Here is an 11392-nt window from a genome sequence, read left to right on the forward strand (position 1 = left end):
TCTTGGGTAAATCATTTACACTCCATTGGCCTCTGTTTTTAGTCACTAAACTGAGGGGGGATAAGCTTAGTTCATATATTTCAAACCCTACATTTTCCACAATCCCAAGAGGAAAAGTGGAGGAAAGCCAGGTAGGGAAGTCATTTTGGAGTCCCCACATCTGCTTTAATAAGGGCAGCCCTACTCTAGCAAATATTGAGCCTCCCAATAGGACTTTACAGCTAAATATTTGAAAACCATTCCACAAGGTGATTTCTATTATATCTTCCATTTCTAACACAGTGTGGCTCCGAGTAAAATTCACAGGCAGTGACTTAGTATAATAGGAATTATTCAGGCTTGGGAGCAAAGATGGACCTAAATTTGGATCTTGACTGTAACATACACAGTGACAGTGGGCAAGATACACAACAGAATTCTTGGATGCGTGGATAGCTAGCAAGATAGAGATATGCCCTTCTTGTTTATGTTAAATGGAGTAGCATGTGGGCAATCCCTGAGATCAAGGAGAGTTTTCAATAACTGCTAACTCATTCCTATTCTCTCCTTTCCATTTTCCAAAGGAAAGCCTGTTCAATAATAACATCAAATATTTATACAGTATTTTAACCATTTTTACACATGCATTGTCTCATTTGACTCACATGGTTATCCAGCGCAAGTCTACATTAATTTCCTCCTTTTTAAAGTGAGGAAACCAGCTTAGTGGTCTGCTCAAGTTCATTTAGCTAATAAATGGCAGCCTTGAGGTTTGAACCTGGGCTCTGCAATGCTGAATCCGTGCTAGCTCCCCTGGACTAATAAGGCAGCTCTGAATGAGTCATACATATTCAGTTTCATCTATCATCATCACTTCTTCTGGTTCAACTCATCCATGTGACTCCTGTAAAATGAAATTGGCAATTGTTTATGGCACCGGCGGTGGGTTGCTATGTCAGCTCATCTACTGAGGCAGCCATTGTGAAATAACGTGTGCGGTGACCCCTCAGTGTGAAGTCTAGCACCTATGTCATACTTGTCATTGTTCAGCACTAATATCTGTCCCGCTACTCCTTAAGTACACTTTCCAAGTACTCACTTCAAGGTGTTTTCTCTCAAAGCAGTTCAACTTCCAGGTTTGGGAAAAATGCAGACTGATAAGCATGGCTTTCCATGTGTAAGCACAATACTTCATTTTTATTCCAGGTGAAATATTACTGAGAATAAAAACATTCCAAATGATTTGCATGAATCAGCTGTTAGTATCTGTTAAAGGATGCTGTCTGCATAATTACTGTTGATTTTGTTATAATCAACCAAATTCCATAGAACATCTAACCCAATTCTGCCATTTCCTGTAATTTCTGCCTATGGGACAGTAACTGTTTTTTAGGTGAAAAACAGAATAAGCAATGGGGCCCTGGTTACTGTAATGATATTTTTATTGCAAGTTTGCTGGGAATATAGCTCTTACAGTCTCTTTGAACTTACCCCCAGTAACATTAATTTCCCTCACCCTTCTTACTCTCTATTCTTTCTCGGACCACTCCTACAAAAACAACAAAGAGATAAAAACGATAAAAACAAGGTAAACAACAGCAGCACATACTCACAAACCTAGCTGGCAAATGAAGGAGGGTGAAATATGACCTATTACATTTTATACTGTGCTTTTCATTGACGCCTCTCTTCCTTGCATACCCCACATCTGGTCCTAAGTCAAATCCTGTCATCTTAATCTTAAAAAGATATCCAGAATTTGATCCTGTTCCACCATCTCCTATTCACTGACCATATCCACTGTCATTGATTATTCCAATGGCCTTCTAACTGACTTTTCTACATTTTCTGTCAACAGAGTCTCGTGGCAATACAACAGACGAGGTGATTTTATTTAATGGAAACCAGATACCATCCTTTTGCTCTGAACCCTGCAATGACTGCCTGTCTCCCTCAGTCAAATAGCCAAAATCTTTGCAATGCCCTAAGAATTCTTGTGAATTTTGGCCCCTTGTTACTCTTTTTGCTACTCTCCCAGTGTTCCTTCTCTTCTAAACACACTGATTTCCTTGTTCCACAAACACATACCTGGCCTCAGACACCTTCTGCCTAAGGTGTTTGCACATTCATTGTCTTTACTTGGAAAACCCATCTCTGAGATCTCAGTGGGACTCTATCCCTCCTCTCCCACAGGGCTTTAATCAAATGTTACCATTCCAGTGAGGCTTTCTATAACACCTCTAAGATTTCTCTTGATGTTCCTTATCCCTTTTTCTTGTTTTATTTTTGTTCTGAGTCCTCACTACCACCAACATACTACATATTTTGTCCATGAATCCTGTATAATTTCTGCCTCTCACCTCTAGAAGATAAATTCCACAAAGACAGGATTGTATCTTATATTGTTCACTACTTTATCCCTAACACCTAAGCCAGTGCCTGGTGCTTGGTAGGTAAATATCAGGTATTTGTTGAATGAGCAGCTTTTCCCACCATTATTCACTTTACAGATTGAGCCCTGATCAGCACAAAGAGGCCAGGTCTCTCTGTAATGCATACCCTTCAGTATCTAGAGTTTGATCACATGTCTTCTGAAAATATCAGCTGTGTGACTTTGCACACACCATTCAGCTTTACACGCCATTCAGCTTTTTAGTAAAATGAAAACATTCATATGGAAGTCATCTAGTAACTGTCCAATTTAAATGAGACACTGTGTAGGATAATTATTTTAAAATTTTGATATGAATATTTATGTTGTTATCATTGTATAAAGTTTTATTGCATTAGCTATTCATGATAATTTTCTATTTTTTAAATTTTTTCATATTTTTATTTATTTTTTTGAGAGAGAGCAGGGGAAGGGCAGAGAGAGTGGGAGACACAGAATCTGAAGCAGGCTCCAGGATCTGAGCTGTCAGCACAGAGCCCAAGGTGGAGCTCGAACCCACAAACATTAAGACCATGACCTGAGCCAAAGTTGGATGCTTAACTGACTGAGTTACCCCGGCATCCCTATGATAATTTTCTGATACAGTGGTAAGGATGATCCCCAAAAGCATGGAAAGACTTTTGATATGGGTCAGGTTTGTTTTTTGGTTTTGGCTTTTTAGGAGTTACTTTTTACTAATCTTATTGATTTTAATAAACTTTTTTTTCTTCCATTACTCCTCCTACCCACCTCTTACTGCACTCAGTAACAATTTACTTACAGGTTTCAGTCAAAAAAGTTACTTCCTCCGTAATATCTTCCCTGTCTTCCACACAGATTAAATTGGATTTATATTTTATGTGTTTATATAGGATATAAAACTTTATCATTCTAAATTTCATAAATGCAAAAAAATCATTCAGTGTATATCTTCTCTAAGTACCACAAGGAAATGAACTAGATGTTTTGCTCCCATTCTATTTCCAGCATGAGGCACAATATATAACATAGCAGGTTTGTTTGGCTAAGCAATAATGCATTTTTAGAAAAATTTCAATGTCAGTGATATATCTCAACTTTGAATCCTTATAATACATTTCACCTCTCCATAAGGGCATTATTTTTTCCTCTTAGTAGACTTTTTGTTTATATGGCTTATCTCCTTGATTCTTATTGTCTAGATGCTTATCACCTTCATGTTATTCCCCATATATTTAGCAAGAATCTACTAAAATAATATTTTGAGTATATTATGTATGATAGGCAATTCTAATTTGTTTAATTTTTTTTATATTTTTGTTTCATGTTGCATGTAGTAATTCATATGGCATACCTACCCTGATCTATGTGTAGTTTCTCTAATATTAATCTCCATTTTATAGAAGAGGAATCTAAGCTGCAGGAAAGTCAGATATCTTGCCACAGAAGTAGGAAATGCAGGGCCAGAATTTTAAGTAAAATGGTGAATTTCCAGAACTTATATTCTACCAGAAACATAGAGAAATGAGTTAGAAAGTTCCCCAGATGCTGAAGAAATAAGTATTTAGTGGTATGGAAAAATATAACTTCATTGATAATTTTGATATAGTTGTTACTGATGATTAGACTGCCCACTGAATATAATGAAAGTCGACACTCAGTAAATTCTAGAAAAAAAAACTTTTTTAAAAATAAATAATGCTTTGGTTTTAGTACATAGGTTATCAGAACTATATATACTCTCTCCACCACACACACACACACACACATTCACAGATGTTTGTGTGGGTTTTTCACCCTGTTGACTAAAACTCACATATGTGTATGTGGGTTTATGAAAAAGAAAAATACAGAGGTGTCTGGGTGGCTCAGTCAGTTAAGCATCAACTTCAGTTCGCGGATCATGAGTTCGAGCCCACATTGGGCTCTGTGCTGACAGCTCAGAGCCTGGAGCCTGCTTTGGATTATGTGTTTCCTTCTCCCTGCCCCTCCCTGGCCCGGGCTCTGTCTCTCTCTCCTTCAAAAGTAAATAAACCTTAAAAAATTTAAAGAAAAAAAAAAGAAAAAGAAAAATGCAGCCCCAGGGTCACTTTGAAACAGAATGACATAGTTTGTGAGGTACAGTAAAATAAAACAAAATATAATAAAATAAATGTGCTATGTTCCACTTTGAGAAGCCACCTAAAGAGGAAAAGTATTGTATCTTTCTTCAGCTGTAAGAGATTCTGTGTGTGTATCGACTGTCCTGCCAGCTACATCCTGGCTCCTCTATTCTTGCCCTCCATGTTTGACAGCAGCCAATGAGCAGAATGGAAGTTTATAATGAATCTGTCTGCACGAGAATTGCAGTGCTCTTTGCTACTGTTATTGCAGCCAAGGTCTAGACTTCCTGGCTGTGAGCTGGCTTCTTCAGTTTGATTGTCCAAAGAATGCCAACACACATCCACAGAGAAGGTAGAATGGCCAGATACAGAGAAGATGACAAAGCTTTATTAGTTTTGCTTCTCTCAGAAGAAAAAGGGAATGGTTCAGCAGCTTCTCAAGAAGAAAGTGCCTGTGAAGGAAATCAAAACCAATCCAGATAAACTTATAGATGTTTAGGAAAAATAAATTTGGAATTGTTTTTAGAAAAAGATAAAGATTTAAAAGAGAAGGCTCAAATGGGGCACCTGGGTGGCTCAGTTGGTTAAGTGTCTGACTTCAGCTCAGGTCATGATCTCACGGTTCGTGGGTTCGAGCCCCGCGTCAGGCTCTGTGCTGACAGCTCAAAGCCTGGGGCCTGCTTCAGATTCTGTGCCTTCCTCTCTCTCTCTGCCCCTCCCACGTTCACACTATGTCAATCTCTCTCAAAAAAAATAAACATTAAAAAAATTTTTTAGAAAAATAACAGAGAAGGCTCGAAGATGTTTTGTCCCCCACATACATTCAGCATATCTGATGAAGAATAAAGAAGTATTTGATGTGGACAAGTTATCTATACCTGAATATGGCTTGTCTCTTGGTCTTGCTGTGGCACCACAGGTAAGATTTCTTCACAAAATGCAGGAAAAAAAAAAAAACACCAAAGAATTGTTAGTTAGGATAACAAAGTAGTTGTGCCAACAACTTCCTCCCTCACCAGTGATGAAGTGGAAATTTTCTCACTTCATTGAGAAAATGTCCATCTTTCAGAAAGGGGGTAAAGGACTAGAAGGGTCAGAGTACAGACTGGCTAATGGTATTAGGGACAAAGAGGAAGAATCGAAAGTAGATGAGGAAGAAATGGAAGAGCAACTGGGAAAAGCAAAAGGTTGTCAACCTTCATCCGTTGCTAACATTGACGAGACAGAGAAGATCAAGGAAGGTCCTATGCAGTTCCCGGACAGAGATGAGGAGGAAGAAGAGATATGATGCTGATTTCTTCAAGGTGAAATGGCACAATGTTTGGGTTGGACCTTAAAGAGCATGAAGCAGCACAGAAGAAAGCAGCTTCTAAATCCAGTGTCAAGGAAAGAGTGGCCAAGTTTGCAGAAGCAAGTTGTAATGACGAGAAAATTATATATTTATATATACATAAATGATTATATAAAGTTAAAGATTATAAAAAGTTACACAAATGTATTTGTTTATTCAATGTACATTCACTTACATTATTTCCTGGGGAACTTACATGTGTAAATGACTTAGTTCACAATAGCTTCTTAACTCTGTATGTAGTGTCTGCCATGTATCTCAAGAGAGTTGTTAAATTTCTATAGTCAAAAACGTAAATGCAGCATGAAGAGTCTGTATTTCATAGAAATATGGAGCTGGAAAGAACTTTAAAATATAGGTGGTCTCTTCTCAGCTCAGAGAATGGAGGCACAGAAAGGTTAAGGGACCTCGCCAGCATGACACAGAGCACTGATTCCCAGAGGAGTGCTCGGACCATGTTACTTCTCCATTAATTCTCCTGTGAATCATTTTACAGCCTGAAGACTCCCTGTGCAATAAAAGTTTATTAGCCATGTGTCAGGAACTTTGCTAGGTGCTGGAGTTACAGCGATTTATGAGACATAGCCTGTGCCCTAAAGGACATCACAGTCTAATGGTAAAGGTAGGCACAAAACATGCTACAGAATCTAATAAGTGAAATGCATACAGAAGAGAAACACATAGCCCAGCATAGAGGGGTCACAGCAGAGATATTAGAGTGACCTCCAATCTGAGTCTTAAATGATAAGTGGGAGTAGAATTTTTCCAGGCAGGATGTGGAGACAGGGGTAGGAAAAGGTCCATGCATAGGAAAGGATTAGCTAGGAGATACACATAAGAAAAAGCAGTGTGCTATGTTCGAAAGAGGGTGAGGTATAGACAAAATATAAGCATTTTATTGCTGCTGGAGTATGAAAGGTGAAGAGGAAGTTAGCAGGCAGTAAGTCTGCATGAGTAGGTCCAAACCTTGAAATGCCTAGGAGGCCATATTTAGAAAATGTGGAGTGATTGGAGAATTTTCAATAGGAGTGTCATGTTGGGTTTGTATTTATGGGACCTTGGTCCCGGCATGCTCTAAGGAGTCAAGGAAAGCAGAGAGATTAGGTAGGAAGTTGGTACACTAATTCACTTTTGAGATTTCAGAGACATAAATTAGGGCAGAGAAATTGAGATGCGGGCAGAGGAGACAGATGTAGAGAGATATAGATAGATAGGAATTGTGAAGGGTTTCTTACATAATGAGAGTTTCTAGAAGAGCAAGTTTTGATCTTCAAACTGACCCCAAAGGAGAGAGAAAGTAGGCTTTCTTATAGCTCACCAAGATGTAGGGTAGAAGGGGACAGTGGGGCAAGAGCAGGAAAGCTGTTCACAACCAAACGTTAAACATGGAGCCACACCCTTGATTTACAAATGGATTCCCTTGCCTTCAGTGGCCAAGCATTCCATGATAAATAATAAATAAAAGTCTAGAAATGGCAGAGCTAAGGTGTTTATGGTCTTTAAGCTTAAACTATTCACACATAGATTCCAGCGACCAGGAGTCGCAAAACCAGGAAATCAAGGTGGCAAAGCGGCAAGCCATCTAGGACTCAAGAAAGATTTCCATTTCAGAGGGGCAGTGGAGCACTCAACCCAGAAACTAAACCACGAAGGTACAAATCCAGCCAAAGGAAGAAACATAAGAAGGTAAGATCCGAATGCCAAACCTGCTGCTGATCAGAGGTTCACAAGTCCAGGAATTTGGCCAGACTAAGCCTGCAGGTGAAGGTTATTATCGACTGCATCTGGGAGATGCCAGAGTTGTGTCACATTTTCAAGAGCTTGCAGCCTAGTTAGTCGAGAGGGAAAGAATTCCTGTGAGTCATACACAGCACACCTTACCTGTAGAAGACAACCAAGGCCATGATCGGAATGAAGACCAGGATGATCAAAGTTCAAATTTTAAGACCTCATGCCAAGTTTATAAACCTACATGTTCTATTCTTTTGGTTAATCCAAAGAGGAAAGAGGAGAGATTTTTCAGTTCTTTAGGACAAGCAGCCTGTCTAAGAAGGCTTGAGAAGAAGATAAAGATTCTTACTGGGTTTTGTGACTGACTACCTGGATGCAGTTGAAATTTTGCTATTCAAAGAGAGCTGAGACAATCACACAAGTAGAATTTAGTCTTCTGTTAAATTCTTTACTTCTTTTTTTTTTTTCAGAAGTCACAACCTGATCCATTAAGCTCCTGCTTTCATTTAGTGGTTCTCTCTCTAAGCTGACATCCCATAACACAGGGACATTTTCCAAATATATTTATGCCATCAGTTGAAAAGAATTCCCACCATTAACACACTGTCAAAGACATCATCACCGAAACTGCTAAGTGTTTATACAGAGTCATGGAATCTCAGCAGTTTATTTGAGAGCCTATTGTGCACATTTGTGCCTCAAATATCTCAGCCTTAAGTGGGTCCTTATTAACAGTAGATCTAATAACGTTACTATATTCTGGAGGGAAAAATGAAGGCTGATTAGGCTGGCTTTTCAGTAATGGAGAACCAGTGTCATAATAGAAGGCAGAGGAGTTTGAAAACATGACAAAATTTTCTGAAAGCTGGATGATATATAAAACATTTGATTTATCATCTCTGTACAGCCAAGAGTAGGAACTTCTAAATAGGGTGTTTTGAAACTCTCCTTTTTTAGCACAGTGGTTAAAATCATAGGCATTGGAGCCAGAAAGCTTGGGTTCAAATCCTGGTTCTGACACTTTCCTGATCTGTCACTCATCCATAAAAACAATAGGAATTAATAACTGGACTTACCTCACAGAGTGGTGGGGAAGAAATCAACATTCACAAGATGCTTAGAGCAGAGCTCAGATTATAACAGCACTGTACAAACAACATTAGATGAGCATGGGGTATTATTTTTCTTGGGAGTTGATCCTGATAGGTCATTCCCTCACCTTTCTGTCTGAGGACTGATAATTAGAGTGTCAGACATTTCACTGTTTACTCATGTGCTCAAATCATGGCAAAAGCTATACTGTGAGCACAATAAATCCTCTCAATTGTTGCCACATTACTGTAGTTTTAATTCTTCAGTTAATTCTCCAAATTGGCTCAAATTCTCTATCATCCTTGTCATTTTCACCTAATTCCATAATTAATTCTTGATGGGATTTGGTTCCCAATGCTATTTGCCTTCTAAAACAGTCAGGGATTGGAAAGCAGCAGGGTAATTGCCTTGACAGCGTTTTGCTTGGTTTTGTGAACCTTGTTTTGGATATATTCTAGAAAGAAGGATCCAAGATTTGTGGAATTCAAAATCTCATCTTGGCAGCAATAGCATTTGACTTTGCACAGATTGTTAAAGAGGTGAGGTACTTTGCTCAGCAGGTGAGAAAATTATTTCTGTTAGCCATTATGACTGTCATGATTTGGGGAAGCAATTCAGAAAACCACTTTTATAATACTGAAAGGTTTCCTTGACTTTCACTAAAAGAATGGGGGAGCATTAGCAAAATTAATTTAGTCAAAGCAAAGCGATAACCAATGTAATCATCATTTTGCAGATGCATTATTCATTCAGTCATTAATTCAACAATTATTTATTGGGTATTTTCTATGTGTCTCTTACTGTTTTGGTGTCACAATAAAATGGTGAATAAAACCTGGGCCTGGCATCCATATGCCATAGTCTAATAAATTTTAGAAATGTGGTTTTGAATATTAATTCTAAGTATCTACAAGTATAATTGAGAAAGCATTTTTCTTGCTATTACCTCTAATCAGTCCCAATATTCTTGTGTACACAATAAAACAAATGTACTTGGATTACATTTTAAACTCAGAAGTTTAGAAATAAAGATGATTCTGGGAGAAACTTCCTCAACCACTGGATATATCCCTGTGGTTAATTGTTCAGTCTCAGTGCCATGTGTAAGAGGGATCATTATTTCACTCAGTGGTTCATAACTGTTCTAGACTGTAAGATCTTACAGGGACCATTTTTATTGGTCTTCATATTCCCAGTGCCTAGAAGAACATCTGGAATAATGGTTCTTAGTTCTGGCATTTTTCATTCTTTCATCTTTTATATAGCCATATTAATATGGTTGTCTGGACTTACTGTGGGCCTACAAATGAAGAATCTTCCAAGGTATGGACATGTCTATTTTAAAATAGCCAAGAGAGGTTTCAGATGCTCAGTTAGGCTTGAGGGTTGGGTCCCACCAGTATAGAACTATTAACTGAATGAATGAGTGAGTGAGTGAACGAATGAAAAATGTCATCACAAATGTGTACAGAAATCATGTTACATATTTCGTTGATATGTATGCCCAAATTTTAAACTTTCCTGCAACAGAATTGAAAGTGATTTAAATAAACAACTGTCCGTGCCAGTCTTCCATTCGCAATTATCCAATTTGTCAATACCATATATGTCTTACTTCCATTAACTTCTGTATTTCCAAAGGAGAGCTGTACCCATTAGAGACTAGAAAGCTTTTGCTAGGCTGACTCACAAATTAGAGGGAAGGTTCACAAGATGTGAATTAGTTGATTTTTCAGGCAAGCAGGGTGAGTAAGGAGAAAAGTCATTCAAATACCTGGGACCTGAAGGTCAAAATCTTCCTAGAGGTCAGAGATGCTAAGAGTGAAGAGCAGCTGGTGTTCAGCAAGCAGCCCACAAGTTGCAAAGGAAAGTAATGACTCAAGGCAAGTACTTGCACTAATATTTTGTCCCAGAGTCCTCTTTTCAGTATCTATTAACTTTCCACAGGAAAGTTAACACTTAAATATAGGATCTTAAGGACAAGCTAGTAACGTTATGAATTCTGTTAGATTTACACAAATCTTAAATGAAGTCATGATTCTTTTGCACACTTTGCACATTTAGGATATGCCTAGAATGTTTTTTTTTTAAATGCTAGTAATACTGAGAAAACATATGGATAAGAATAAGCTTTGCCAACAATTTTAAGCTCTGAATAATTGCAATGCAAGAAGTGATTAATTACTAAGTGTTTTAATACTAATTCAATTAACTCCATTCATTTTCCTCACCACACTGTCTTTAATTAGCTGATTTGCCATTAAAAACAGCACATTTGTGACAAGAATTGTACAGGAAAAGAAAAGGAACATGCTGTCATTTGAATTCAAATGCTAATTTACAACCAGAGCCTAGGGAAAGAAATACATTTTGTTTACAAAAAAATCAAAAAGGAAGAAAGACAAACAAAAAACTCACTGCTAGGCAATAGTAAACATATATTCATCTAACTATAAATATCTTCTATAATATAAAGCTTTTAGAATGAATTGTCAGTTAGGAACAACATTTCAGGAATTGGTTCTACAATTCAATCAAATTTAATATAATTTTAATGTTTTTCAAAAGCATTTTTTCTTCCAATGTTTTTACTGCAGAATACAAACATGTTAATCTAATTGCTTGTGACACCACTAATTCCCAAGATTGGATCATTTGATTTTCAGGATAGGTGAGAATCAGATTTCTAGCAGAAAGAACCATCATTATATTGGAACTTAATTGAAT

The 11392-nt window shown here is 37.7% G+C and overlaps 1 pseudogene; it reads left to right on the forward strand.

Moving 5' to 3' along the window:
• The first annotated feature begins 351 nt into the window (after nucleotides 1–351).
• On the forward strand, nucleotides 352–7428 carry LOC121042508 (probable ATP-dependent RNA helicase DDX10; annotated as a pseudogene).
• The last annotated feature ends 3964 nt before the right edge of the window (nucleotides 7429–11392 follow it).

This window comes from Herpailurus yagouaroundi, unplaced genomic scaffold, assembly GCF_014898765.1.
Source record: "Herpailurus yagouaroundi ecotype Mexico unplaced genomic scaffold, PumYag 28, whole genome shotgun sequence".
In the NCBI taxonomy this organism is placed as follows: domain Eukaryota; kingdom Metazoa; phylum Chordata; class Mammalia; order Carnivora; family Felidae; genus Herpailurus; species Herpailurus yagouaroundi.